Here is a 26,489-nt window from a genome sequence, read left to right on the forward strand (position 1 = left end):
GCTGGGAAAACTGGACAGCTACATGTGAAAGAATGAAATTAGGACACTCCCTAACACCATACACAAAAATAAACTCAAAATGGATTAAAGACCTAAATGTAAGGCCAGACACTATAAAACTCTTAGAGGAAAACATAGGCAGAACACTCTATGACATAAATCACAGCAAGATCTTTTTTGACCCACCTCCTAGAGGAATGGAAATAAAAACAAAAATAAACAAATGGGACCTAATGAAACTTAAAAGCTTTTGCACAGCAAAGGAAACCATAAACAAGATGAAAAGACAACCCTCAGAATGGGAGAAAATATTTGCAAATGAAGCAACTGACAAAGGATTTATCTCCAAAATTTACAAGCAGCTCATGCAGCTCAATAGCAAAAAAAACCAAACAACCCAATCCAAAAATGGGCAGAAGACCTAAACAGACATTTCTCCAAAGAAGATACACAGATTGCCAACAAACACATGAAAGGATGCTCAACATCACTAATCATTAGAGAAATTCAAATCAAAACTATAATGAGGTATCACCTCACACCAGTCAAAATGGCATCAAAAAAATCTACAAACAATAAATGCTGGAGAGGGTGTGGAGAAAAGGGAACCCTCTTGCACTGTTGGTGGGACTGTAAATTGATACAGCCACTATGGAGAACAGTATGGAGGTTCCTTAAAAAACTAAAAATAGAACTCCCATACGACCCAGCAATCCCACTACTGGGCATATACCCTGAGAACACCATAATTCAAAAAAAGTCATGTACCACAATGTTCATTGCAGCTCTATTTACAATAGCCAGGACATGGAAGCAACCTAAGTGTTCATCGACAGATGAATGGATAAAGAAGATGTGGCACATATATACAATTGAATATTACTCAGTCATAAAAAGAAACAAAACTGAGTTATTTGTAGTGAGGTGGATGGCCCTAGAGACTTTCATACACAGTGAAGCAAGTCAGAAAGAGAAAAATAAATACCATATGCTAACACATATATATGGAATCTAAAAAAAAATGGTTCTGAGGAACCTAGGGGCAGGACAGGAATAAAGACGCAGACGTAGAGAATGGACTTGAGGACACGGGGTTGCTATAACAACATACTACATACTGGACGGCTTATAAGCAACAGAAATTTGCTTGTAAACAACAGAAATTTATTTCTCACAGTTCTGGAGGCTGGAAGTCTGAAATCAGGGTGCCAGCATGGTCAGTTTCTGTGTCTGGTAAAGGCCTGCTTCCTCGTTCATAAATGGCCTTCTTCTCACTGTAACCTCACATGGCCGAAGTGGCAAGCAAGCTGTCTGGGGTCTCTTTTATGGGGTCTCATGACCTAGTCACTTCCCAAAGACCTCACCTCCCAATACCATCACCTTGGGGGTTAGGATTTCAACATATCAATTTTGGGGGGAACACAAGCATCCAGATCGTAGCATTCCCTAATTGAGGTTTTATATTTGGAGCAATTATTAGCTTCTAATAACCTAGATCTGGATGAACACATGAAAATCTTTTCACTATTACAACCATTACCTTCTCTCCCACAATAATTTCTTCATATCAGTTTCCCCAACACTGTAATGTTTCAGTTATTAGAGCACTCAATCAGGTAGTCACTCATCATAACTGTCCAAAAGCCCATAAAGTTATTAGCAATCACAGATAATTCTCTTCTAACAAAGATTCACTATGGTTATGACTGACCCAAGACTGTTGAAATACCAAAGCACTGATACTTGGAGGTAGAAGTTTTACAGTCGGGGGCATAGAATTGACAATTGAGGGAATGCTAGCAGATGGCCTTGCTAAGGGAGAAAGTAAAGAGAGGAGCGCTCCAGGTTCAAGGGTCAAATCATCCATAGGAGTTTTTCCACTGTTATCTGTATCAGCATTTACAAACAAACACAGTTGTTGTTGCTGTATCTTACATCTGATTTGGCTTTGGCCTTGGAATATGAAGCAAACTTTTGTCTGGAAAATACAGAGGAAATCTATGTAGAAAGAAAAGATGATGGGGAATAAATCATTGAGTCTAGTTAAATTAAACTTTATATTTCATAAAAATATAAAGTATTTTTTTATGGAGTATTTTTTTAAAAAAGAGAAGTCAATAGAGTTTTCAGAATCATTAATGACTTTTCTTTTCCAACTCATAATACTAGCTAAGGACAATCCCACAGAATTTTTACATTTCTTTTTCTGTTCCTCTTCCTCTTAAAGTCTTATAAGCCACTGATCCTAATCCTGTTGGCTGGTTACTCCTCTTTAATCCTCCAAGGAAACAAATTATTATTTTCAGCTGACATTTTTTACACGACTGCAGAAAAATCTCAATCATCCAACATCATCAGTGCATGAGGTTTTCTCATGTAAGCGACTTTTACCTAACCAAAGTTTCTCCCTTCAAATGTGAAAAGTATTCACTCCTTTTTGTTGGAAATCCTCTTCTAAAGTGCACTGACATATTTCATTGCTTCCTTAAAGACAGAACATTGGACACAATTTATTGGTGACTCAGATTATCATTACTAACATCTTTGAACTGTGTGATGATGCACTTTTGTTTTGAAATGTTTCTCTTTCCTCATGGTTACAAGGTCAAACCTTACCTCAGTCATCTCCATACACTGCTGTTGACATTCCTCTCTCTCCCCATACAGGTTGTATCAGACCAAGAAATTATATGAAAACCAAGCACTTAACGATGGTAAGCTATAAGTGGGTCAGCAACACTCTAGAGTCGAACCTCAGTAAAGCAAGGAAAGAAAAACTAACTCAGTCAGTGGCAAACTGAGTGTCCAATGTGAGCCTGCCTTTGTACTGGACAACTGATATATAACCAACCCATCAACAATCTTCACAATAACTATGAAAGCATCAAATTGTTAGATTATTTCCATGATGTGATGACCATCAATTCATAACCTACTTTCTTGACCTGACTTCCTATGTGGCCCATTCTTTCCCCCCCAAATATGTACGTACTCTTTGTGAACGGTTGAAAAAAATTTTTCAACCAACATTCTTTCCATGTCCTCCAATCAAGAGGTACAGACTATTTCTCAACTTCTTGAATTTGGAGTGTGGCCATTAGACTGGAACTTGCTTTGGCTAATGAGATGTTAGTAAATATAATGCAAGCAGAGGCTTGAAAAGCACTTGTGCAAAACAGATTATTACTCTTGTAACAGACCCGTGATACAACCATATGAAGAAGCCTGGGCTAGCCTGCAGGAGGCTGAGACCTGGGGTTTTAGTAATCCCAGCTGAACCCAGCCCCCAGCTAACCCACCGACTGACTGTAGCTACATGAATGAGCCAGGAGACACCAACAGAAGATGGATCAGCCAATCGAAAGAATTGTGAGAAATAATTAATCACTGCTGTTGAAGCCATTAAGATTTGTAGCAGTTTCTTAAGCCACAAAAACTAACATACAGAAATTGGTACCTAGAAGTAGCATGTTGCCATAACAAAAACCTAAAATATTCAGTATCAGCTTTGGGACCAGACAGCAGGTGAAAAGTAGTGAGATAACTATTAGCAAAAACCAGAAAAATAGCATGCAAACTGTTCGTGGAGACTGGAGAGGTGATGAGGAAACTGTACCGCAGTCAGGGAAAAAGGCAACCCACATTCTGCTGCAGCAAAACAACTGGCAAAAGTGATGTCTGTGGCAGCATGAAAGATACACAATGGGGGCCTTCCCTGGTGGCGCAGTGTTTAAGAATCCGCCTGCCAATGCAGGGGACATGGGTTTGAGCCCTGGTCCGGGAAGATCCCACATGCCGTGGAGCAACAAGGCCCGTGCGCCACAGCAACTGAGCCTGCGCTCTAGAGCCCGCGAGCCACAACTGCTGAGCCCGCGTGCTGCAACTGCTGAAGCCCATGTGCCTAGAGCCCGTGCTCTGCAACAGGAGAGGCCACTGCAATGAGAAGCCCGCGCGCTGCAACGGGGAGTAGACCCCGCTCACCACAACTAGAGAAAGTGCACCCGCAGCAACGAAGACCCAATGCAGCCAAAAAATAAAATAAAAATAAATAAAATAGGCACATTTAAAAAAAAAAAAAAAGATACACAATGAACTTTGAAGTTAGCTGCAAAGATGTCCAAGAAGAATGTTGGAAGAGTTCACTGAGTGTTTCTAGCTGCATATAAGGTTCTGCAAAAGAGGGATGAGCTGAAAAATAAATTATCTAGTTAATAAGCATTATTTAGAGAAAATAGAGAAGAACCAGAACTCACGTGACTGGAAAAGAAAATCTTTTATCTCTCCAGTCTCTTCAGCTGGAGGACAAGACTTTTAGAGCAAGAAATGGCCTCAGAGTGAAGACCTTTGTAAAATTTAACGTGGTGCCTCATAGCACTTTTCAGCTGGACAAAAGGGCCTCTAAGACTCCCTGAGGCACTGTCTCATAGCAGCTTGATGCTCAGCCCAGAGGAGAGAAAGATATGTCTGACTTGAAAAAAAATTCTGGCTGTGGGTTTCAGGGGCCTGAACCCTATGGGATTCTTAGGAAATGCACAAAGTTTTTAAGAGGGTTTTACTGACAAGCACAAAAGTATGACCTAAAAGAGACAGAGACCATTCAAAGAAAAAGAGGCCTCTGGATGCTCGATTTTTTACAGTAAGAACTAGGCTAAGGAAATTATTTAGAAGCAAAAATAAGCCATTTCTTATGGAAAAGGAAGAATGTTTCAGAGGGTAGAGCCAAGAGCAGTAGAGAAATAGACACCAGTGAACCATTCCCGAGGAAGAGAACTGGGTCCTAATCAAGGAACCTCCCCTTGCTCAGGAGGGGGGGACACCTAGCAGCACGGACCTGGATAGAGCTGCTGCGGAGTGCTGATGCTATTTATATTCTGTTTCTGTAGATTTGGGGGGGTTATCTTTTCCCTGTTTCACCATGATACGTTGGGTGTGTATGGGGAAGTAACTTGTTTATGGTAACTAAAAACTATGATAACTAGATAACTAAAATATATGATAGTTACATTATATATATAGTATATATATCATATTTATATGCTATATAGATATATGATAGTTCGTTATCTATGATAACTAGATAACTTAAAAGTTCATTGTCTCAGCAGTGGCATGGACATATATACACTACCAAACATAAAATAGGTAGCTAGTGGGTAGCAGCCGCATAGCACAGGGAGATCGGCTAGGTGCTTTGTGACCACCTAGAGGGGTGGGATAGGGAGGGTGGGAGGGAGGGAGATGCAAGAGGGAAGAGATATGGGGACATATGTATATGTATAACTGATTCACTTTGTTATAAAGCAGAAACTAACACACCATTGTAAAGCAATTATACTCCAATAAAGATGTTAAAAAAAATAAAATAAAAATAAAAAGTTCATTGTCTCAGGATCAAGAGGATCCACATCTGAAGGGCTGTATCTGAGGGGTCTCATCTGTATCCAGAAGTGATGCAGATCACTTCTAAGCCTCTGGACTTAGAGGCTGATGCCTTAATGGGATGAGGCTTCTGAAAATCCTACGATGGGGGTGAGCGTATCTTTCTTGCAGGAGAAATGTGAGTCATTTTTACCAAAGGCAGACTATATTTGATTGCCAAAAAAAAAAACAAACCAGCCACAAATTCTTAGCAGTACCCCTGATCAACAAGTGGTGTTGATGGAAAAGACATGCCCTGTTAATAAAAGCTCTTAACCTTGGGCATTTCGGGAGAGTGAGGCGAAGCTTCATTGGCAGTAATCTGCGGCCTTCTCAGCAGTCAGTGTATGGCAACTCACAGGGAAGGCAAAGGGCTAGGAAAGTCACAGCCCTGGAAATAAGTGGGGTACCCCTAGAAGAGAAGGTGCAACAGAACCTGGGGAGCACATGTAAGAAAAGGAGACCAGCCTGTGTTGAGCAGTGGTCAACATATTAACTGGTTCTGTCTGGCAAAGTGTTTTTAATAGTTCTTTAGTTGAGGGGGCATCAAAAGCTAACTGTCAATCCATATACTTATATGTATGCATGCTTACATTATTTGTATTAAAACAAAAAGTATAATTCTCAAAAAAAAAAAAGTAGCATCAATTTCTCTACTCTTCCAATCTGGGTTTGGCCGTGAGACTTTCTTTGACAGAGAGGACAACAGAAAACATGCTGCAAGCAGAGGCTTGAATAGCACTAGCATATTGGGGCTTTTCCCCTCTTACTACTAAGAGCACTGAAACCTCTATGTGTGGAAGCTCAGGCTAGCCCCCTGGAGGATGACGACCATATGAAAAGAGATGCCAGCCCCCAAGTGACCCACCGCTCCATCTGTATGACTGAGCCCAAGTGAGGCCATTGGAAGAAGCACTCAGTATTTACTTTCTGCTAGGTACTGTTGTAGAAGTTTTACATAGATTATCTCATTTAATCCTCATAACCATAAGAGATAACAAATCGTGATTTGGGGATGGTTTGTTATCCTGACAAAGCTAACTGATACACCCCTCTTTAGGTTTCTCTATACCCCAAGATGTGTGTTCTTCTTAAACAGGACCTAGGAGGATGATGTGACTCATGGATAAATCGTAATTTTTGGAAAGTAAATGCTGTTGCATTTAAAACAGAGTTCATTGCTACAATTTAAAAATACAAACATAATAACTGTCCTGTTGATATATGACACCTACTGGATGATCATGGCCTAAGTACACACCTGGATTTTGATTCAGTATACATTTACAATTTTCTATTCATATTGTATACAAACGTTAACGTAAAGCATACACATAAAAGGAGCATGTGTTTCTTAACAAGTCTGAGGACAGTCTTCCTTTCCTTTTGAGGAATATGGTCATAAGCATGGTGAGGAGAAAAAAAAAATGATGCTAAAAAAAGATTATCTCATACACAAGCAGCCTCCACAAGCAAGATTCTGCAGAAGCTGTTTGATAATGCAGTGTGCTAAATCAGGGTTCTTGAGCAGTGGGGGCAGGACAGCACAGAGATACTAGGCAGTTCTAACCTTGGCTGAGTTTCAGTCTGATAAGAGGTTCTGAGAACTTGAAAAGCCAGTTTTGAAATGGAGGTAGATAGTTAAGTGTATCACAAGTCTGTTGTTCAGATCACTAAAGTAAAGAACACCAGTTAGGCAAAATACAACTTCCAAACATGACTCTCCTGCCATATTCCAAACCTCCCTTTGTCATCCAAGACTGAACCAGAGACAATTCTTGCTAGCAAACTAAAAAGAATAAAAATTAGTGTAATGTGTACCAGGTTCCTAAGGAACATTAGAAGTGGATTAAGACCCTACTAGTCTTTCAGAGTGTTTAAGGCAATCAGGATACTGCTTCTCAGTTGTAGAATCTGGTTAGAATTCCACATCCACTCAGGGCAGTGGAAGAGAATGGCTAAGTGTTCAGCCTGAGGAGACAAACTCTGCCACCACTGGGACTAGCCTGGGCTCTCTCACTGGTTTCAGGGTTCCCAGCAGTAAGAGAGGGCGATTCCTAATAGGTAAGTGCTTTTCAAATGTCTGCTGATGTCACATTTCCTTGTAGTCACCTTCTCTCTGCCTTATCTTCCATATGTATAAATACCAACTGCGTAAGATGAGGAAGAGAATTAAATGAGATAATCCAGGTAAAGCTCTTAGAAGAGTGCCCAGCAGACAGTAAGCACTCTGTATATGCGCCCGATTATCATCTATTCTGTGATTTTAATTCACTCAAAAAACGAATGCAGATTCAGTAACTATTGGTATAAATAGTGCATTTGTTGATAATACTGCTAACAGTTTATTACTAACAGTTTGTTACTCATCTCATAATCATAAATGAACACTAATCCCTGTGAGTCACCAGATTGTTTAAGGTTTTCAATAACTTTTTTTTCCAACTCTTTTTTTGTAAAAATTTCTTTTTTTCTGAGTATGAATGCAACCCTTGCTCTTTGAAAAGAAGAATAATCCAACGACAGAATTGTTTTACATGGAAAGTAAACATTTCTCATCATTTAATACCACTATATATAATAACTATAAAATAACCAATGACAAAAGGCTAATACATATTCTTCCAGACTCTTTTCTAATCTAGAAAGTTGTGAATTCTTAAGAGACAGCATCCAGAAGAACTGACCCTGATACTGTGAACTATGGAATATTTTTCTGGTAAACTGCAAGAGTTCTCTGGGTTTCTTCCTGCCAGGGGACCCCTCAGGGATGCAGGGCTATAGGGCAGGTACCACCATACTTTCCACCACCAACATTTTCGTGCAGGTGGTATCAGGTAAAAAGGAACACCGAGGGCAACCCGGAAAGGGAAAGGAAATTCTTAAAAAAAGAGAGAGAATCCTTATGTTTTACTTTCACACTTAAGAATCCCAAAGCGGTTACTCCAATTCCACACACTTGGGAGACTGAGTCTTGAGGTGCCTAAACCAGTCTGAGGACTCAGGGTTTGTAAAGTCAGTGGCTAGGCTTTCTTGTGGGAACAGATGAACAATTTTAATTCAGTAAACATCCTTCGAACATCTCCCTCATAAACATCTCACAAAGGTAAGCCCCATTCCCCACCCCACGAGGTTTTGTTGCTAGTGGGGGAGCGGTGTTTGTTTTGCTTTCCAGGAACATACTGGGAAGAAGTCTTGCTCATCAGCTAACTGACTTGAGTCCTGAAAACAAATGTGGCGCGTGCGAGAAAGAGAGCTCCCCTGGGTGTCAGAGGACTGCTCCCCGTTTCCTTCTCTAGCTGTATAAAGTAGAGCGAGACATTTCATATCTCTGAGTGTCAGTTTCTCCATCTGTAAATTGGTAATGACACTGCCTATCTCATAAGGGTTTCTTTTTTGATCAGTAAATGAGGTAGATAATGTATATAAAGGCACTCTGTAAATTTAAACGTCGTTTACAAACATGGTATTAGGAGTTATTATTTTGCACAGTTGCCACTCATAATCAGTTTATTTCACCAGGTAGTTTATTTAAAATACTACAAGTACTACTCCTTAAGAAAAATGTGCAGACCAAGTGATTTTAAATGATCCTGTAAAACCCAACAACTATTCTAACATCAGTTTCTATATTATTACTTAACTCAAGTGACAGAATATTAATGCCCTATATTCACTCAGAACCTCAGCAAAGTATGAGTTAAATGCCTTGCATTTACTGTATACAAGATGCCCAAGGAAACAAACTCATTTACCATAATGAAATTTAAAGGGCATTACACATTACACTCACATTACACTTATCAAAGAAGACAAATAACAACTTTTTGAAAACAAAACTAACAAACTAAAACGAAGGAGCTGACCAAATTTTTTATACATTTACCCCAATATAAACTGTTCCACATAGCAGTTGTGTTGTTTATTACTAATATAGCATCAATACCAAAAATATAATCTTACAGATCTTTTAATATTAACAGAATTTTATATTTCCCTTATATCTGAGCTTCTATTTTGTATTAAAGAGATGCTGCATCTTTGCAGTAGTAATTGGCAACGTTCATAATTGGAATCAGGGGATAACCTCCTATCCGACCAAAACTGCAGAAAATTCTATAGCTAAAGAATAACTTTATTTGTTCTCTCATGAACAAACTATCAATATCTGTGTAGAATAATTACCAGCAACCATGAAACACATACAATTTTAAATATCATACCTTTCATTTTTCTGTTGAGCACTCATTATACTGTAATCAGATTTTAACATTTCTTTTTTTAAATCTCAATTGTATTAACTAAAATATACTCAAGAGTGTAGAAATCATGGCATCTTGTTAGATAAATCAAGTTGGGCACTGTGTTAACTAGCTTCTAAGTAATATTCATGAAATACACTATGTGAATTAATGTTCTTGTGCACATCTTCAGGACACATATGCCTGCATAAGCTACTGGGACAGACACTTTCGTGTGTTTATTCAACAGGTATTTTGTGAGTATCTATTGTACTATGTGCCAGGAAATATGAGGGGATGAGGTTAACTCAGTGAGCAAAAGAGTCATGGTCTCGGTCCTTTAAAAATATATTTTTTAGATAAGCAAACAATGCTTATAGAAAGTATTTTTTAAGAAATAAATGAAAATTTCAAAAATGTGAAATAAGACTTTTGAAATATTTAAAATACAGGTATAGCTGAAACTAAACTTATGCAACTTGCTCATTCTCAACAATTTAAAGACATAACTATGAAGATACTGAGGGAAATACACCTTTAGTTTTCTGTGTAATTACAAAATTTTTCTTAATTTCAATAACTGGTGTCATCTATGACATGAAGATAAACACTATCAATCTCCAGGGGTGCTCAGTAAGGTGCCTGAGACACAGTGACTGAATTCTCAACAAAGGCAAGTATTTTCTCACATGATACTTATGGTTTTACTCATGTTGGTAAACATACACACTCTCCGTAACTATCAACAGGAAAATTTGTAAATGAGAGCTACTCACTTTTAACTTTACTGCCCTTAGTCTGTCCTGGCCCAAAGAAACTCCACTATGGCCACGTCATCCTGCCCTGCAACCAGAGATAACTCACCCCTCCCAATCCCTATCCAAATTCAAAACTTGCCCACTTAGGGACTTCCCTGGTGGTCCAGTGGCTCAGAATCTGAGCTCCCAATGCAGGGGACCCGGGTTCAATCCCTGGTCAGGGAACTAGATCCTGCATGCCACAACTAAAAGATCCCGCATGCTGCAACTAAGACCCAGTGCAGCCACATAAATAAATACATATTTAAAAAAACAAAAAAACAAACAACTTGGGACTTCCCTGGTGGCGCAGTGGTTAAGAATCCACCTGCCAGTGCAGGGCACAAGGGTTCGAGCCCTGGTCCGGGAAGATCTCACATGCTGCGGAGCAACTAAGCCCTCAAGCCACAACTACTGAGCCTGCACTCTAGAGCCCGTGCTCCACAACAAGAGAAGCCACTGTAATGAGAAGCCCACGCACCACAATGAAGAGTAGCCCCTGCTCGACGCAACTAGAGAAAGCCTGGGCGCAGCAACGAAGACCTAACACAGCCAAAAAATTAATTAATTAAAAAAAAAATTAAAGAAAAAGCTTGCCCACTTAAACATCCCAATCCTATGTTCCATCCTCTACTTTTTTAAGGCAGTAAATAGCTATTTTGATGAATGTATCTGTTCTTAGGTGCTAGTGGCTTAATATACTATTCAATCCAGAAAACACACTTGTATGTTTAAAGAAGGCCTATATTCTGGGTAAAATGGCAAATTAAACATTACTTTTGTTCCCTTCCAAAATTCCACTAAAGGAACTTTTGAAAAGGCATACACCAATGAGGTAAAGAATAACACAGAAGACAGTAGCAACAAAATTTTGGAAGTCGTAAAGCAAATGGGCAAGTGACAGCTAGCCCAGCAGATACAAGAAAGTTGAATCCTAAGCAAAGACTGAGGAAGGCCAAGAAATGATTACACCATAAGTAAGTACTCAAAGGCTCAGGAACCAGAATTGAAGGCTGAGTACTTACGGAAAAGGAGGTGATGGTGGCAGGGTAACAACAAATATGTTTGGTTAGAAGCCTTTTTAACAAGTGAGTGTATCCACCATCGCCTGTCCTACCCTGGCAGGAGAGGAGCAAGGCTAGACTCTGAATCTAGACTGGGTTAGAGATACCCACCTGGAGAGAGGAGGATTAAGTGAATGTTCTTATAGGGAATGTTGGACCTCCAAGCCCTCTGTTCACCTACCATCCAGCACCTGACCTATGTCCTATAGGCAGGAGAACGGAAGACCGTTTTCCATAAAGTAGAAAGAAAGAAAAAGAAGTAAAAAATAACAGAAAAGATGAGGAATTTAGGGGTCCAATCCTTTAAGGTCAAATTCCAAATAATAGGAATTGCAGAGAGAGGACATTATACAAGGAGAGAGAGAGAGAAACAGATCACCTACAAAACATTAAAGGTCAAAACACTTAAAACTAAAGGAACATGGGACTCCCTGGTGGCACGGTGGTTAAGAGTCCACCTGCCAATGCAGGGGACACAGGTTCGAGCCCTGGTCTGGGAGGATCCCACATGCCGCGGAGCAGCTGGGCCCGTGCGGCAGAACTACTGAGCCTGCGCTCTAGAGCCCACAAGCCACAGCTGCTGAGCCCGCGAGCCACAACTACTGAAGCCTGCATACCTAGAGCCCGTGCTCGGCAACAAGAGAAGCCACTGCAATAAGAAGTCCGCGCACCACGACAAAGAGTAGCCCCCGCTTGCCGCAACTAGAGAAAGCCCGCGCTCAGCAATGAAGACCCAACACAGCCAAAAATAAAAATAAATAAAAATTTATTTTAAAAAAAACTAATGGAAAAATGCCTTTTAAACTTTTGAGGAAGATGGATTTTCAACCCAGAATTCAGTCAAACCATCAATCAAATGTGAGAGTAGAATAAAGACATTTTCAGATTTACAAAGTCTCAAAATTTTTTATATCTATGTTCTCTTTCTCAGGAAATAAGGAAGTGAAGCAGAAAAGATACAAAATAAAGAATCCTAACATGAGTTCTAACAGAGGAGAGAGGCAAAGGCATTCCAGGATGATGGCAAAGGGAAACTCTAAGATGGTAACTATGAACCTGGCTGAAAAGATATCTGTCTAGATTAGGTGAGCAGGTGGCAGGAGAGATTTCTTCAGAAAAATGAAACTGATAGAATTCCTGATGGGTCAAAATTGCTTAAGCAGAGATTTAGACAATTTGGGGTTGAGTAGGTTGTGAGTGTAAATGAAACTAACAACAACAATAAAAACCAATTAACTTCCAGAAAAAAACATTATGTAGTTACAGGAAAGTAATCATGATATAGTACATGGCTCAGCTGTGATTAGCATTTTCATAATCATAAAAATACAATCATGGAATACTGATCTAACAAATTATAATGGAATTGTGTTGGGAGGATGGGAGGAGGGGACAGAAAGGGTGCGTGTCTGGGGAAAAGAGGTGTGAAAATGAGCTAAAACACCATCTTCCATACAGAGCAGGCAATAGGTCATGCCTAAAACAAAACAAAAAACAATCAAGAAATAGTAACAGAAGCATGTTATTTAGAGACATGAATATAAATACTAAAAGAAACAGCAAAAATAGTCGAAAGTAGCTGCCTTTCGGAAGGGGGAAATTAAACAGACTTTTTGTCATTAGACTTTTATTTTTCATTAAATGTTTTATGGAACTAGTTGACTCTAATTATGTATGAGTAAGTTTGATGAAACTAAAAACTAGAGAGAGACAGAGGAAAGAAGGAGGGCAGGAAGAGATGGAGAAAAGGAGGGTGGGAGGGAAGAAAGCAGGAAGGAAGAAAAAAGGCTTTCTAGATATCGAAAACACTAATCCAAAGGGCAATGGTGTGATTTATGAGTTTGGCTTGGCGCTAAGCAGGAACTCTTTAGGAATCCTCTGTCTTGTCTGCTCACTTCTTTCTCTCTCTCTTTCTCATGTAAACATCTCTTTACAGGTTCTGCTTTAGAATTAACACTTATACACATTTATAAGTGGAATCTGAAACTCTCCTCAAGTTAATATTTTGACTGAACTAAATCCAAAATTCCTGCCAGGGTTAAAAAAAATCTGAAAAAGAAAGTGATCCTAAAATAAAGCTCAAATAATAAATAACTAATTTTTTTAGAAATTGAAAAGAACACAGCACTGGTGAAGCGGGGGAAGCCCTAGCAGATATTAACACCTATTATAAGACAATAATGAAAAGCGTGATACTTTTGCCAACCTGAAAATTAGATAAATGGACACAAATAAAACATGGAGAAATAGACCAATTATATATAAAATGTTAGTTTATGAAGAAGCGGCCATCAAAAAATAATAGGGGAGGAAAAAATTTAAGCAACTAGAGTGATGTAATTGACTAGCAAGAATGTATTTCTCTCTAATCCTTACCAAAGACCCCATAATATACCTCAAGAACATCAAAGAATTAAAAATGCAAACATCAGTAACAGAAGTATTAATAGAAAATAAAGTGGAATATTTACCAGTACTCTGGGATAAAAACTTTCTATGGGATTTGAGGTTGTGGAAGAACTCTCAAAGAAAAAGACAACCAAATCTGATTATATAAAATTTGAAATCTCTATGCAACAAAAAAGAATAATAAATATTAAAAATTAAAGCAAGAGATTGGAAGAAAATATTTGCACAAAACATAATAGACATGAGGTAGGTACACAAAATTGTGTGAATAGACAACCTCAACTGATAAGAAAATAACATGACAAAATATATTGAGGAAAATATACAGAAAGACAATCACAGGAGGTAAAATATTCTCAATAAAAATATGAAATGATAGTATCTGCTCTTCAGCAAATAAATACAAATTAAAAATAAGATACTAATTTAGACTTATTAACCTAGACAAAAATGAGGGGGAAAAAATCACAATACAATGTTTATCGATGCTTTAGTTACTAGATGGAAAGAATAAAATTGAAAATACTTATTGTGTTTATGCTGCTGTCAGTGGTAGGTGTAGGTATCTAGATGTCAACAGAAAGGAGAAAATGTTTGTGGCACTCTAAGTTTCAGCAAAGGGCAATTAATACCTTGAGAAATTTTCTAATTAAACAACAACAAAATTATGCTGACTACATGGAATTTTCTTCTACGAACTGTTAATCTTTTCAGATGAGTTGACACTACTATAGTTTTGACTCTTTAAGGGATAAGCTTCATTCTCTAAAGAGTTCTACATTTCCAAAAGGAGAAAAATATTACAGTCCACCACCATAGCTTTTTACTAAAAAATTCTCATTCTCAATGAAAATCTAAAAGTTGAACTAATTTACAAAAGTATTCAATTGGATTCACAGTGGTTAAACTCGTCACCCACCTACACTGCAGCAATAAACCAAGCTCGAACTATGCAAAATAGAAAGTGTAAGAACAAACGTTTAGAATTATTTCCTCACCATTCATATACTCCCTATATACAGTATTTATAGTAAAAGCAAGAAAAAAATTAGAACATGAATTGAGTTATACTTGTAATACCAAGGAATATGCCAAAGCATGGAAGTAAAGATGTGAGAAAACATTGCAAATGGTCATCATAGGACATCACATGTCCATTCACTTAAAATTCACACTTCAAGTCTGAGTTATACTTTCACTTGCACTATAGTCTTTAATTCCAGTTTTTAGTATCAACGTTGTTTTGAGATGCTGGATGGTGTAGGTGTGTTTACGTTGACTTAAATGAGACACAGCAGAGCATTCTACACCTCCATCTACATCTAGTAAATGCTGCTCCATAATGACTTAATCCTCCCTTCCCTGCAATCAGCCAAATGGATGGTATTCTTTCTTTCTTTTTTTGAACCAGGGACTGAACCTGGGCTTTGGCAGTGAAAGTGCCAAGTCCTAACCACTGGACTCCCAGGGAATTCCCCAATGGATGGTATTAGCATCCATTGGGGAATTAGCATGAGTTGAGCTGCTAAGCCAGGAAGAGGCTACCAACTGCAACACCAGTGCTGCATCCTCTCTCAGCAGAGCCGAGAAAGTGAAGCGGAAAGATGAGAAGTCAGAGAAGACACTGACCTCTAAGCAAAGGTTCTCCAACCTTGGTCTATAATAAGACCCAAAGGCAAATCTGTCAAGCACCCTCCTAGGCCATAATCATCAGATTCTTAAAATTAACTCTTAAAAAGCTGTAATATAAACTCATGATTCTCAGAGCTTTAAGTTTACATCATTTTACTGTATATTACATATTAAAATATTAACAAATTAGCTTCTAGCAATGGCACATTGAAAGAGACACACAGAAACTTCTTTCTCTGTTCCTTAGCATCTATTTTATTCAATAAATGAAGGAGTCATTTCCTTGTTCTCTCTTTGCCAGTGTGTGCACTCACATGCTATACACACACACCACACCCACACACATGCATGTGAAGGATTGGTCAATTTTGAACTAGACAGACCAAAAGATCTTCCTTTGTTTAAAAAGAGGTCCCTTGTCTTATAACCAAAGCCAGGCTCATAGCTTCTATTTTTATATAAATTGTGCTTCGTAAGAGTGGGACACTTTCTCTGACCTTAGATTAAGCTGCGTTCCTGACTCCATGATCTCACACTTTCTGATACCTCCTCTTTCCTAATATTCATCATATTCTATTGTTAATTGTTTCATTGCTTGTCTTCTTTGCTTGCCAATAAGCTCCATGGGATCAAGGGCTGTACTTACTGTGTTTGCCATGCACCCCAAAGTGTCCAGCTAATAGAAGAGCCTCAATAAATATCTGTTGAATAACTATGCTTGCTAGACTGATTCTTTCTTTCAATCATTTTTGATGAGGGTAGGTGTCTTGTACACCAAGATGAAGAAGACAGTCATTGCCCTCAAGGTGCTCACAGGCTGGTAGGGAGGATAATGATAAAAAATGTAATAATAGGGGGATATATGGGTTTACTTTCTGAGCTCAGTAGAAAATGGTGAACTCAACTGGATAAGGGGAAGGGAAGGCTTCCTAGAGAAGGTGACGTCTGAGCTGATTCTAAACGGTTTAACAGGAGTTAGCTGGGCAAGGAAAAGGGGAAGGGACCAGGCAGAAACAACCTGAGCAAAGTCATAAAGCATTGAAGGTATAGGAACTAGAGCAATTTGGTGCTGCAGGAGTGAACCAAACATATCAATATGTGCTAGGAGTTTTACCAGATTATTCTTTAGGTGACTAACATTTCCTACAATGACCTGACTCAAATTCAGTGCTTTTCCTTTTGAAGAAAAATAATTATTCCCTATTTCAATGAATCAGATAATATATTTTCCTGACATAGTTATCTGTCTCATCCTATTAGATAGTCATTTAAAGCTTTAAGACAGCACCTCCAAGTTTCATCTGGCATAAGATTTTTCTGGAAAATCTTATTCTCCTAGAAAGTTTACTGATTCCTATAAATTCACTGCTTTCCCCCCCACCTACTTTTATGTACAACTATTCCAGGAATTTGGCATCTCTCCCCCAGTTATCAAGATACTAAAAAGCCAAGCCAGAAACATCTCTCTCTCTCCAGCAATCCTGGTCGGAAGCCAGCGAAGGAATTTGGGCCAGGCTCTCCATTGGCCACACTGGGAATATGCTATGAAAGACAAGGGGTGAATATCACTATATCAAGCCTGCTGGGATTAAGGCTCAGGTGCTCCTCTGTTCCACAGTTCCCATGGCTTCTTGCTAATCTGAAAAATTCCAATAGGCTTGGTCACCCTCAAGTGCATAATGGTTCAGGGCAATGGTTCTTAAACTATAGCATGGATCAAAATCATCTGGGGAAAATGTGTTGAAAATGTCAATTCATGGGCTCCACTTTTAAAGATTCTGTTCTAGTAGATCTTGAATGTTGGCCTGGACTTCCCTGTTTTCTTTTTGTTGTTGTTTGTTTGTTCATAGAGGATGTTTTAAAATATCCCAGGCAATTCTGATCTTATAACCTACAGGCTACATACTGAGATTCACTGGACCAGTTTGGGGCCTGTCAAAGGCTTATAAAAAAGGGCAAGGGGAGGATGGAGAGAAGAGAGAGAAAATGTAGCTTAATATCACAAAATTGTTTACCATTTAACAAGGGTAAAGCCTTGAACCGCAGCGAAGACCAGCACTTCTGCCGGGGGTCTGGACAGCCTGGGTGTTGGCTTAGCGTTCTCTACTATGCACCCCGCCCCACTCATCCTAGCCCACCCTCACCTGGCTCTTCTGCTTCTAATCTTCCCAGGGTTAAGGCTACTGTCTTCTTGCTCTCTGGTTAGCTATTTGAAATCCTTAAGGGCCTTGGACAAAATGCCAGCTTTCTGGGCTTCACTCATCAGGGCAATGATCTGGGTTAGAAAGAAACAGCGAGGCCCTCGTAGAGGAGAACGCTGTCTTCCAGAGAAATGTAGTGGATGATGTGATACTCAGATCCCTTCATGACCAAGGCCCTTGTTCCCCCGGCTGCCAGGAACATTGGTTGCGGAAGGTTCACAGCTCCAGGAATTGCCCTTGACTAAAGGGAGCTGCTCTGTCCAAGATTACACTTTCTGCCTGAATGCAGGCCACATGATGTTGGGGATACAGTGACCAGCTCCCTTGCTTCCTGGTGGCAGAACGATTCTGAAGGGCCATCCCACCTCCAAAGTTCCCCACCGTTGAGACCACCATTGTACATGCACTGCAGTTAATTCCTCCCCTGCATAATTCTGCTGTCCTCCCTCCCTGCCAAGTGTTATTCCCAGGGCACCTCCCAATAAATTTCTTGTGTGCAAACCTCAGAGTTTGTTTCCAGGAAACCTGACCTAAGGTACTGGACTTGCCTCTTTTAGTCAAGTAGTGAGAGCACAGCGTACTGGGCCTCTGCACCTTACTTCTTGGGTAACGTTGGGTGGTCCCTCATCTCTCCCAGGGTCTCCTTCCTCATCTATAGAATTTGAATACAGACAACAACAGTAATAATACTTATTATATCTGTTTTGCCAGGCTTTTATGAGAATTAAAGGAGAAAATATCCATGAGAGTACTTTGTAAGTAATGAAGAACTGTACCGTCTTGTCAGCTGACATCACTATATGTTGGCTAACCATGTGATAATCAGGGAAGGGGGGGAGGAAGAAGTGGGATATCTACTAATATTATACAATTCAGCTTACACACTGTGCCTGACTTTATCTGAAATTAAAAGATTTGTGTCACTAGTCAATACACCCAGGCACATAATAGAAAATTTAAAAAAAACAAAAAACCCAGGAGGTGAGACATGCATTGCTGCAACCCTGAAACTGAAACAGAAGTGAGAACAATCCTTGTTCACTCTTTTTCCATATGAAGATAGCAGTAGAGTTATTTCCACTACTCTGAAAAGTCGGAATTCACATGATTACCCAAAAAGTTATGCAATGAGCAATGAAATGTCATTTTATATCTTTGAACAGAGAAACAAGTAAAACAATTGGGTATACAAAATGGGGAACACTTTTCTAAGCAACTTCTTATTTCTGGATTACCTTGATACCGTATCCACTAAAAAGAAAAAAAGAGTACATTAACTGAAAACATTTAATTAGCTCAAGAAAGATAACTGGAAATTACCAATCCTAAAACTTCTCCCTACTAAAAATTACCAAATTATTGACCGTTACAAAGAACTTGAATGAGATACACAGATAGTGTCTGGTATCCACAGACTCAGAAGGAGTGACCAGCAAATGACTTACCCTGACAGACGGTTTCATTATCAGCAAAAGTCACAGAATGGTTAGCACTCGGAGGAGGCTTAGAGACCTACCAGAGCCCCTAACTCTGGCAATTCTCCGCTCTCAGGGAAACCACAGTCAAAATGAGGAGGCCAGACAAACCCACATGAAATATTAACCAAAACCCTTCCCTTTATTGTTCTCTGAGCACTGAATGAATTACAGGCAGGCATAGAGGAATTTAGACCAAGGGGTAAACGTGTGGGCTGGATCATCCCGGAAGGCTTCAGGTCAGTCTCATATAATAAATGTCTAGATTTCCTGGTAAAGCTAAAGAAATGCTGAATGAAACACTTTGTTTGTATGTGGAGAAAACATTTCAAAACTTCAAGTTTTAGATATTTGAACATTTTAAAACTTCAAACTTTCAGTGAGTTTGCTGATTCGTTTAGGTACAACATTAATTCAACGTCTATAATCCTTACATGGTCCAAAGTAGAGGCCCCTGAGGAAAAAGAGAATTAGACCGTGCTTGCTGAAGAAAACTCAGAGAATTATTCCATGCCAAGGTAGGCTGAATCATGAAATGATGAGAATAGTGAAGAGTTGGGGTCAGATTTTTTTTTTTTTAGGGGGGGAGGTCGGGTTGTTAGTCAAAAATATCTTTGTCGGGAACAAAGGAATCGACCTGAAAATAGAAATGAGGGCCCGAACCAGGAAACCTGAATCATTTTGCTCAGCAAAAATCAAGAAAACAGGGGACACAGCAGGGCCAGCTTCACTTACCAAGATTCTGGAAGTTAGAAGCAGGAGGGGCTGGTAAGTACCTGCTTCGGGGTAAAACCAGAACAAAATAGGCCCCAGAAGGCAGATTATAAACCAGGAGTATAAGATCTGGAGTTGTTATGGACCTGCCTGCATCTGTTAGTAAATCTTCTACCACCAGACTCTGCTCTGTAGAGTAATACCCCCTGGCCAGCCTTTCTGCTTCCCCAAGGGAGCGATACTACAGATCTTAGCAACAAAATATTGAGTGCATCTAAGAAAAACAAAGCGCTAAACTGAGGCAACTCTGAGGACAGTTGTGTGGAAGCTGTGGGAACCTTCAGTCACTCCATTAAAATGTTTTAAATTCCCAGGAGAAATGTTCTGATTATTCTAGGTTTATTCCTAGACCAACCAGGTATTTCTTGGGGTGAAGGTGGGGGGGGGGAGGGGTGCCACAGCACAATAGGACCAGAGGGAGCCCCATCTCATGTATTGATTGGGTTATTCCTGGTTGAGGGAGAATTGTCAGGATCAGGAGAGTGACTCTACTTTGAGTTCACCACAGTGTCCAAAACATTATTCATTCATTCATTCACTCGTTCATTCATAAAGACACTGTATCAGAGCAGAGTGGTTAAGAATGCAAGGTCTGCAAAGGGGAAAGGTGAGGAGGAGGGATAAATGGGGAGTTTGGGATTAACATATACACACTACTATATATAAAATAGATAATCAACAAGGACCTACTGTATAGCACAGGGAACTCTACTCAATATTATGTAATAACCTATATGGGAAAAGAATCTGAAAAAGAATCGATATTATGTATATGTATAACTGAATCACTCTGCTGTACACCTGAAACTAACACAAAATTGTAAATCAACTCTAATATAAAATAAAAATCACATCAAAAAAATTTTTAAAAGAAAGCAAGGTCTGGAGCCTGATGCTTGGGATCAATTTCCTGGCTCTGACAATTACTAACACTGCACTTCCTTCACCAGTGAAAAGTAGTTAACTATAGTACCTATCTCACAGAATTGCAATAAGGAGTAAAAGACTTGATTCATGTAATGAGCCTAGAATAGTGCCTAGAACATAATATGCACTCAATAAATTTTAGCTATTATTAGTATTCAAAAATTTTTCATGAGTACTGACTATATGCCAAACACTGTGTGAGCTCATTATCCTTGAAACCAAACCAACTCTTCCATTTATGTTCCTACCTTAGTCGTTAACTAGAAACGTGGGAGTCATCCTAACCTCCTCCCCCTCCCTCATTGCCCACTTCTGGGTTCTGTGGCCAGGTTCCACCTACTAAACATCTGTCAGCTCCTTCCCTCTTTTCCATTCTTCACTGTCGCTACTTGACTCAAGTCTTCTTTAATTTCTCATCTTTTTTTTTTAATTTTTTAATTAATTAATTTATTTATTTATGGCTGTGTTGGGTCTTCGTTTCTGTGCGAGGGCTTTCTCTAGTTGCGGCAAGCGGGGGCCACTCTTCATCGCGGTGCGTGGGCCTCTCACTGTCGCGGCCTCTCTTGTTGCGGAGCACAGGCTCCAGACGCGCAGGCTCAGTAATTATGGCTCACGGGCCTAGTTGCTCCGTGGCATGTGGGATCTTCCCAGACCAGGGCTCGAACCCGTGTCCCCTGCACTGGCAGGCAGACTCTCAACCACTGTGCCACCAGGGAAGCCCCTCATCTTAAATATTACAACAATCTCCTCTGTGTCTCCCTAAGAGCAGTGCCACTCTCATCCAATCTATTCTCTCTCTTGATTCTAAGTTGTCTTTTTAAAACAGGTATCTGACAATATCATTCGATTGATTAAAGTCCTTTACAGGATAAACTGAGAGCTCCTACATGACATATGGACCTTCGTGACCTGGCCCAGCCTGTCTCTCCAGGCCCCTCCCCAGCTGGTGTCCACCCCCAAACAGGCTGATCCTTCTGCTGGGTGGTCTAGCCCTCCATCCGCTGATGACTCCTCCTCTTACATTAAGCTTCATTATTTAATTAATACTTACTTCCTAACACTTATCATGACTGAAGCCTGTGCCAAGTTCAGGGAGTACAATGATGAAGATCACACTCAACCCTTTCTCATAGAAAAAGTAATGTTGAGGCTCTTGAGAGAGAAATAAAGTATGGAAATTAAGGTAAAGTTGTCTCCAATTTACCACTGTTTCCCTCACTAGTTGGATATCTTATGGAATTGGAGAAATTGAATATATTCTGGTATGAGGTCCAAAAGCACCTCAGCAGATTCCAGTCCCAACAGTGGATTTACTCATTTTGAGTCATACAGCTATAATGCGTTAGAAAAGGTTGATTTGAACTATAAAAACAGTGATCAGAAAGTTGCTTCAATATGGAGTTACAACGTTATATGCCATTAATCAGTCACTTAAAAATGCCTGTGATTGCCTAGGGGTAATAACAGGCTAGACTTATTTTTACATGGTTATTAGATAATATGAAATATAGTCAATTCAGAATCTCTAAAAATCACGCCTTTCTAATTAATATATTTTAAAATCATTTATTGAATGAAACACTGACGAATAAGCTCAACAGGCTGCCTACAAAGACAAGTGGATGATTAAACCCAAAACCTTCCTCGTTCTTCCAGCAATGATGACGCACTTCATTGAAAATCCCAGATCTGCAAGAACTTCAGTCATATTGGGACAGAGGCTCTACTGTGGGCATAGATTTGTCATTGCACTCACCTTCTATTAGATTTTCCAGTGGATTTGCCAGCCTTCTACACCAGTCTTTAGGGCCCTTGTCAGCAAGATCCTGTCTTATTCTCAACTGTATAACCAGAGCTCGGTAAAGAGACTGGCACAGAGAAGGTGCCCAATGACTGTCTGCTGGGCTGAATTCAGCTCAACTCAGCTCCAACAGAGATGCTGTCCACTTCTCTATTATATCCCTTCCTAAGAGCTGCTAACCAGCTGCAACAGACGTATCAGCTTCAACATTTTAATTTCTTAGCTCCAACTGGTATCCACCATCTTCACAACTTTTCATGTGGCACTAATTTACTAAAGACAAACTGTCCAAAATATCTTGATTCAGAGTGACATACAATCACTACGTAATGTGACATACTTCTACAACACCATCCCAATGAAAGTAATAACAAACCAGTTATTGAATAATGAAATTAATTTTCTCTTGGGCCTCTGTGGCAAAGCACATGATTTTAATGGTTATCTTACATCAGTCTAGTGACCCTAGCTGGTATGCTGTACCAACAGGTGCTCTTGGAAACAAAACTTTAAACTGTTACTTCCTATACCACCAGCCCCAGTTAGCAGCGCCTGCATTTCACATCTTAATCTTATTTTAAATACAGCCAGAGCAAACCTCACTTTTCAAAAGTTCATTAACAAAGTCTCACAATTAAGAGAGCAGCGCTGTGACTCATTTTTGGATACCCGTGTGGAAATAACAACTCCCTTTGCTGAGAAACGGCTTAAACAAGTGCGTGAGAACCACAGGAAGTAATACAGACCTCGGCTACTATGAGCCGAGTCTAGATAGAATTCCCTCTTGGGACGGTGTGGTGCTTCTAGGCGCTGCCACTACCTGTTGCCCCCATTTTTCTAAAAAGAAAACAGTCTTATGTGGGCTTGGAAGGAACTATTTCAAGGCGGTATCAACTTCTCCGTATTTCTTGGCTCCTGAGTCATACTGCCAAGTTCAAGTCAAGAAGTCCCCAGTCTGGTATTTTTGAGAAAGTGCAACCTAATAGGAAGTGAACAGATGGTCAAACCGAAGTAATGTCTCCACTAATTTAAAAAAAAAAAAAAAATCAGCCTTTCGACTCAAAAACAAAAGTAGTCTTGGGTGGATACTGTATAAGGGAAGCCTACAACAGGTTATCTCTGAAATCATTTCTATGAAGCCCTAAATGCGCAGTCCCTTGTCCACTGGGAGAAAAAGCAATCACTCCGCTCGGTATTAGGAACCCAAATGCCGTGTTCCCCGACGTGCCGAGAGGCGGCAAGAGACCCAACATCCCCCCAAAGGCATCCCTCGTGTCCCCGACCAAGCGAGTCGCTCTGCAGCCCTCAGCGCACAGCCTAGAGGGGCGCGTCCTCGCTCCTACGGGCGGTGAACGAGAGAAAAAGAGACCCAAGGGGAGAAACACAAACCAGGAACGGGACGGCGCGTGCGAACCGAGAAGCCCTCTCCAGTGGGCGCCCGTGCCGCGCTGGGCGCCGGGCGAGGATGGAAACCTGTGGCGCGACTCCTGGCGGATGGTCTCCCGGCGCCTCCAGCGGCTCCTCTGCGACCGCCCTAGCTTCGCGCCGCCGCCGCCGCCGCCGCCGCCGCCGCATCTGGGCGCCGGCCCGGCACCCCGGGCGTCGGAAGCTCCCACAGTAGGGGACCAGGCCCCGCCCCCGGACGGCGGCGCCGGCTCCCCGCGCGCCCCGCCCCACCCCGCCCTGCCAGCAGCCAGGGCGCTCCGGACCACTGGGAGCCCGGCGGACCCGCTCCCGCTTCCTCCCCCTCCTGTGCGCCCCCGGATGCTCTGGGCAGAGGAGTGGAGAGCCGCGGAGGGCGCCGCTCGAGGCAAGTCACCCCTTTTCCTAGCCCCCTCCTCCTTGGCGCCCCCCAGCGCCGGGGGCGTGGCCCAAAGGCGCGGGACTTTCCGCCGGGATCCCCCCTGCGCTGGTGACGTTTGCGGGCCGTGCCGGTGCGTTTCCCGCACGGTTCTGAGTGTTGGGGTGACTGCGAGGGGCTCCGGCCGGCTCTGCACCTGCCGCGCGACCCTGTCGTGGGCCGGCGAGGAGGCTGCGGGTCCCCCCGAGGCTGAGCACCGCCTTCCCAGAACCCACCGGGCTTCGGCCCTTTCCAGTGAGCTTTAAACGCCATCCCGGTTCATTCATTCATTCGTTCGTTCGCTCGATACTAACCTAGCGTCCGCACAAGTGCTGAGGAAACTGCGTGGCCAAAAGCACCGCCAAGACATTGCCCTCAAGGAACCGGCATTCCGGTGAGGAAAGATGAACAGATAAAGTGTTTATCATGTGAGGTTAGTGGTATCTTGAAAAATAAGGCTGAGGCTTAAAAGTTAGAAAGTGCTCGAAAAGGGGGGGTGAAAAAAAGACCTACATTGATGGGGAGTGTCAGAGAAATGCAGGAGCCAACAGAAAGAGCTCCCAAAGCCAAAGGAGGAGCAACTTGAACAACAAAATGAAGTAGTATTAGATTACAGCCTGAAGTAAAAACAAAAAACCCCAAAACAACATCCCCCGCCATGAGTCCATAGCAATAAATGGTTGGATACGTAAGTGGTGAAGAGATAGGCTCTCCTTCAGAAGAATTCCTAATAACTTGTGCAGATACTCCACCCTCAAGGAGTAGAAGCCTAACTTCCCACTCCTTAAGTACCAGCTGCTCATAGTGACTTTCTCCCCAGAAGTACGATATGGAAAAGGCGGAAAAAGAGTAGCTTTACAGTGGGGACATCTGAAAAACACTGCCTCAGCCAGGTGATCAAGGTGGACGTTAACAGTCATAAATCATATTGATAGTGTGTGCTCCTGATATGATGTGATGAAAATGGCACTTTACCTCTGTGATCTTCCTCCCCAAAACCCATAGCCCCAGTCTTGTCCTAAGAAAAACATCAGGCAAATTCCAATAGTGGGACATCCTACAAAATACCTGACCAATATTTCTCAAAGCTGTGAATGTCATAACAAAACAAGGAAAGTCTGAAAAACTGCCACAGCCTAGAGGATCCTAAGGAAACCTGACAACTAAATGTATGTGGTGTCCTGGATGGGATCCTGGGACAGAAACAGGCGTCTAAGTAAAAACTAAGGAAATCTGAATAAAGTATGGACTTTCGTTAGTAGCAAAGTATCAAGACTGGTTCATGAGTTGTGATGATGTACGATACTAATTGTACAATGGTGATAATAGGGAAAAATGGGAATGAGGGTTATGGAAACTCCCTATATTATCTTTGTAATTTTTCTGTAAATCTAAAACCATTCTAAAAAAGTTTATGTTAAAAGTAAAGCAAAGTAAGAGAGATGAAGGGGTACTATAATAAACTGAAGAAAACAGGTTGATTGCAAAGGCCTCTAAGATAAAACCATTGAGGGGGAACAATGTGGATATTTGGGTTAAGACCATTTCAAGCCAAGGGATCTGCAGATGTAAAGGCCCTGAGGCAGGAGCATGCTTGGCTTCTCGGAGTAATATCAGTGTGGGTGGAACAGAACGAATAAGGGAAGAGTGATAGGTGGTGGAACTGGGGTGGGGAATAGAGCATGTAAGGCCTTGGTGGTCATGATAGTTTTTAAATTTTACTTTTATTGAGAAGGGAAGACATTGAAAAAATTTTAACAGAGGTATGACCTGATGTGGCTTTTTTTTTTTCAACCCACTGTTGTGTTGAGGATAGATTAAGGGACAAGAATGGAAGTAGGCCAGCCAGTTAGGAAGCTGTGATGGTTAATTTTACATGTCAACTTGACTAGGCCTGGGTTGCCCAGGTA

General features: G+C 40.9%; 1 protein-coding gene across 4 annotated transcripts in view; it reads right to left on the bottom strand.

Moving 5' to 3' along the window:
• STX11 (syntaxin 11) overlaps positions 1-24,322 on the bottom strand; it is a 35,669-nt gene extending 11,347 nt beyond the window's left edge. For 2 of the 4 annotated variants that reach the window (XM_059941071.1, XM_059941072.1), the window contains exon 1: positions 24,129-24,322. The gene's annotated coding sequence lies outside the window, so the exon portion shown is untranslated. Of the gene's footprint in view, positions 1-19,207; positions 19,300-24,128 lie in introns of those variants that run through there. The other 2 variants (XM_059941073.1, XM_059941074.1) reach the window with 1 other exon arrangement.
• Between the last annotated feature and the right edge of the window lie 2,167 nt (positions 24,323-26,489).

This window comes from Balaenoptera ricei, chromosome 12, assembly GCF_028023285.1.
Source record: "Balaenoptera ricei isolate mBalRic1 chromosome 12, mBalRic1.hap2, whole genome shotgun sequence".
Taxonomy (NCBI): domain Eukaryota; kingdom Metazoa; phylum Chordata; class Mammalia; order Artiodactyla; family Balaenopteridae; genus Balaenoptera; species Balaenoptera ricei.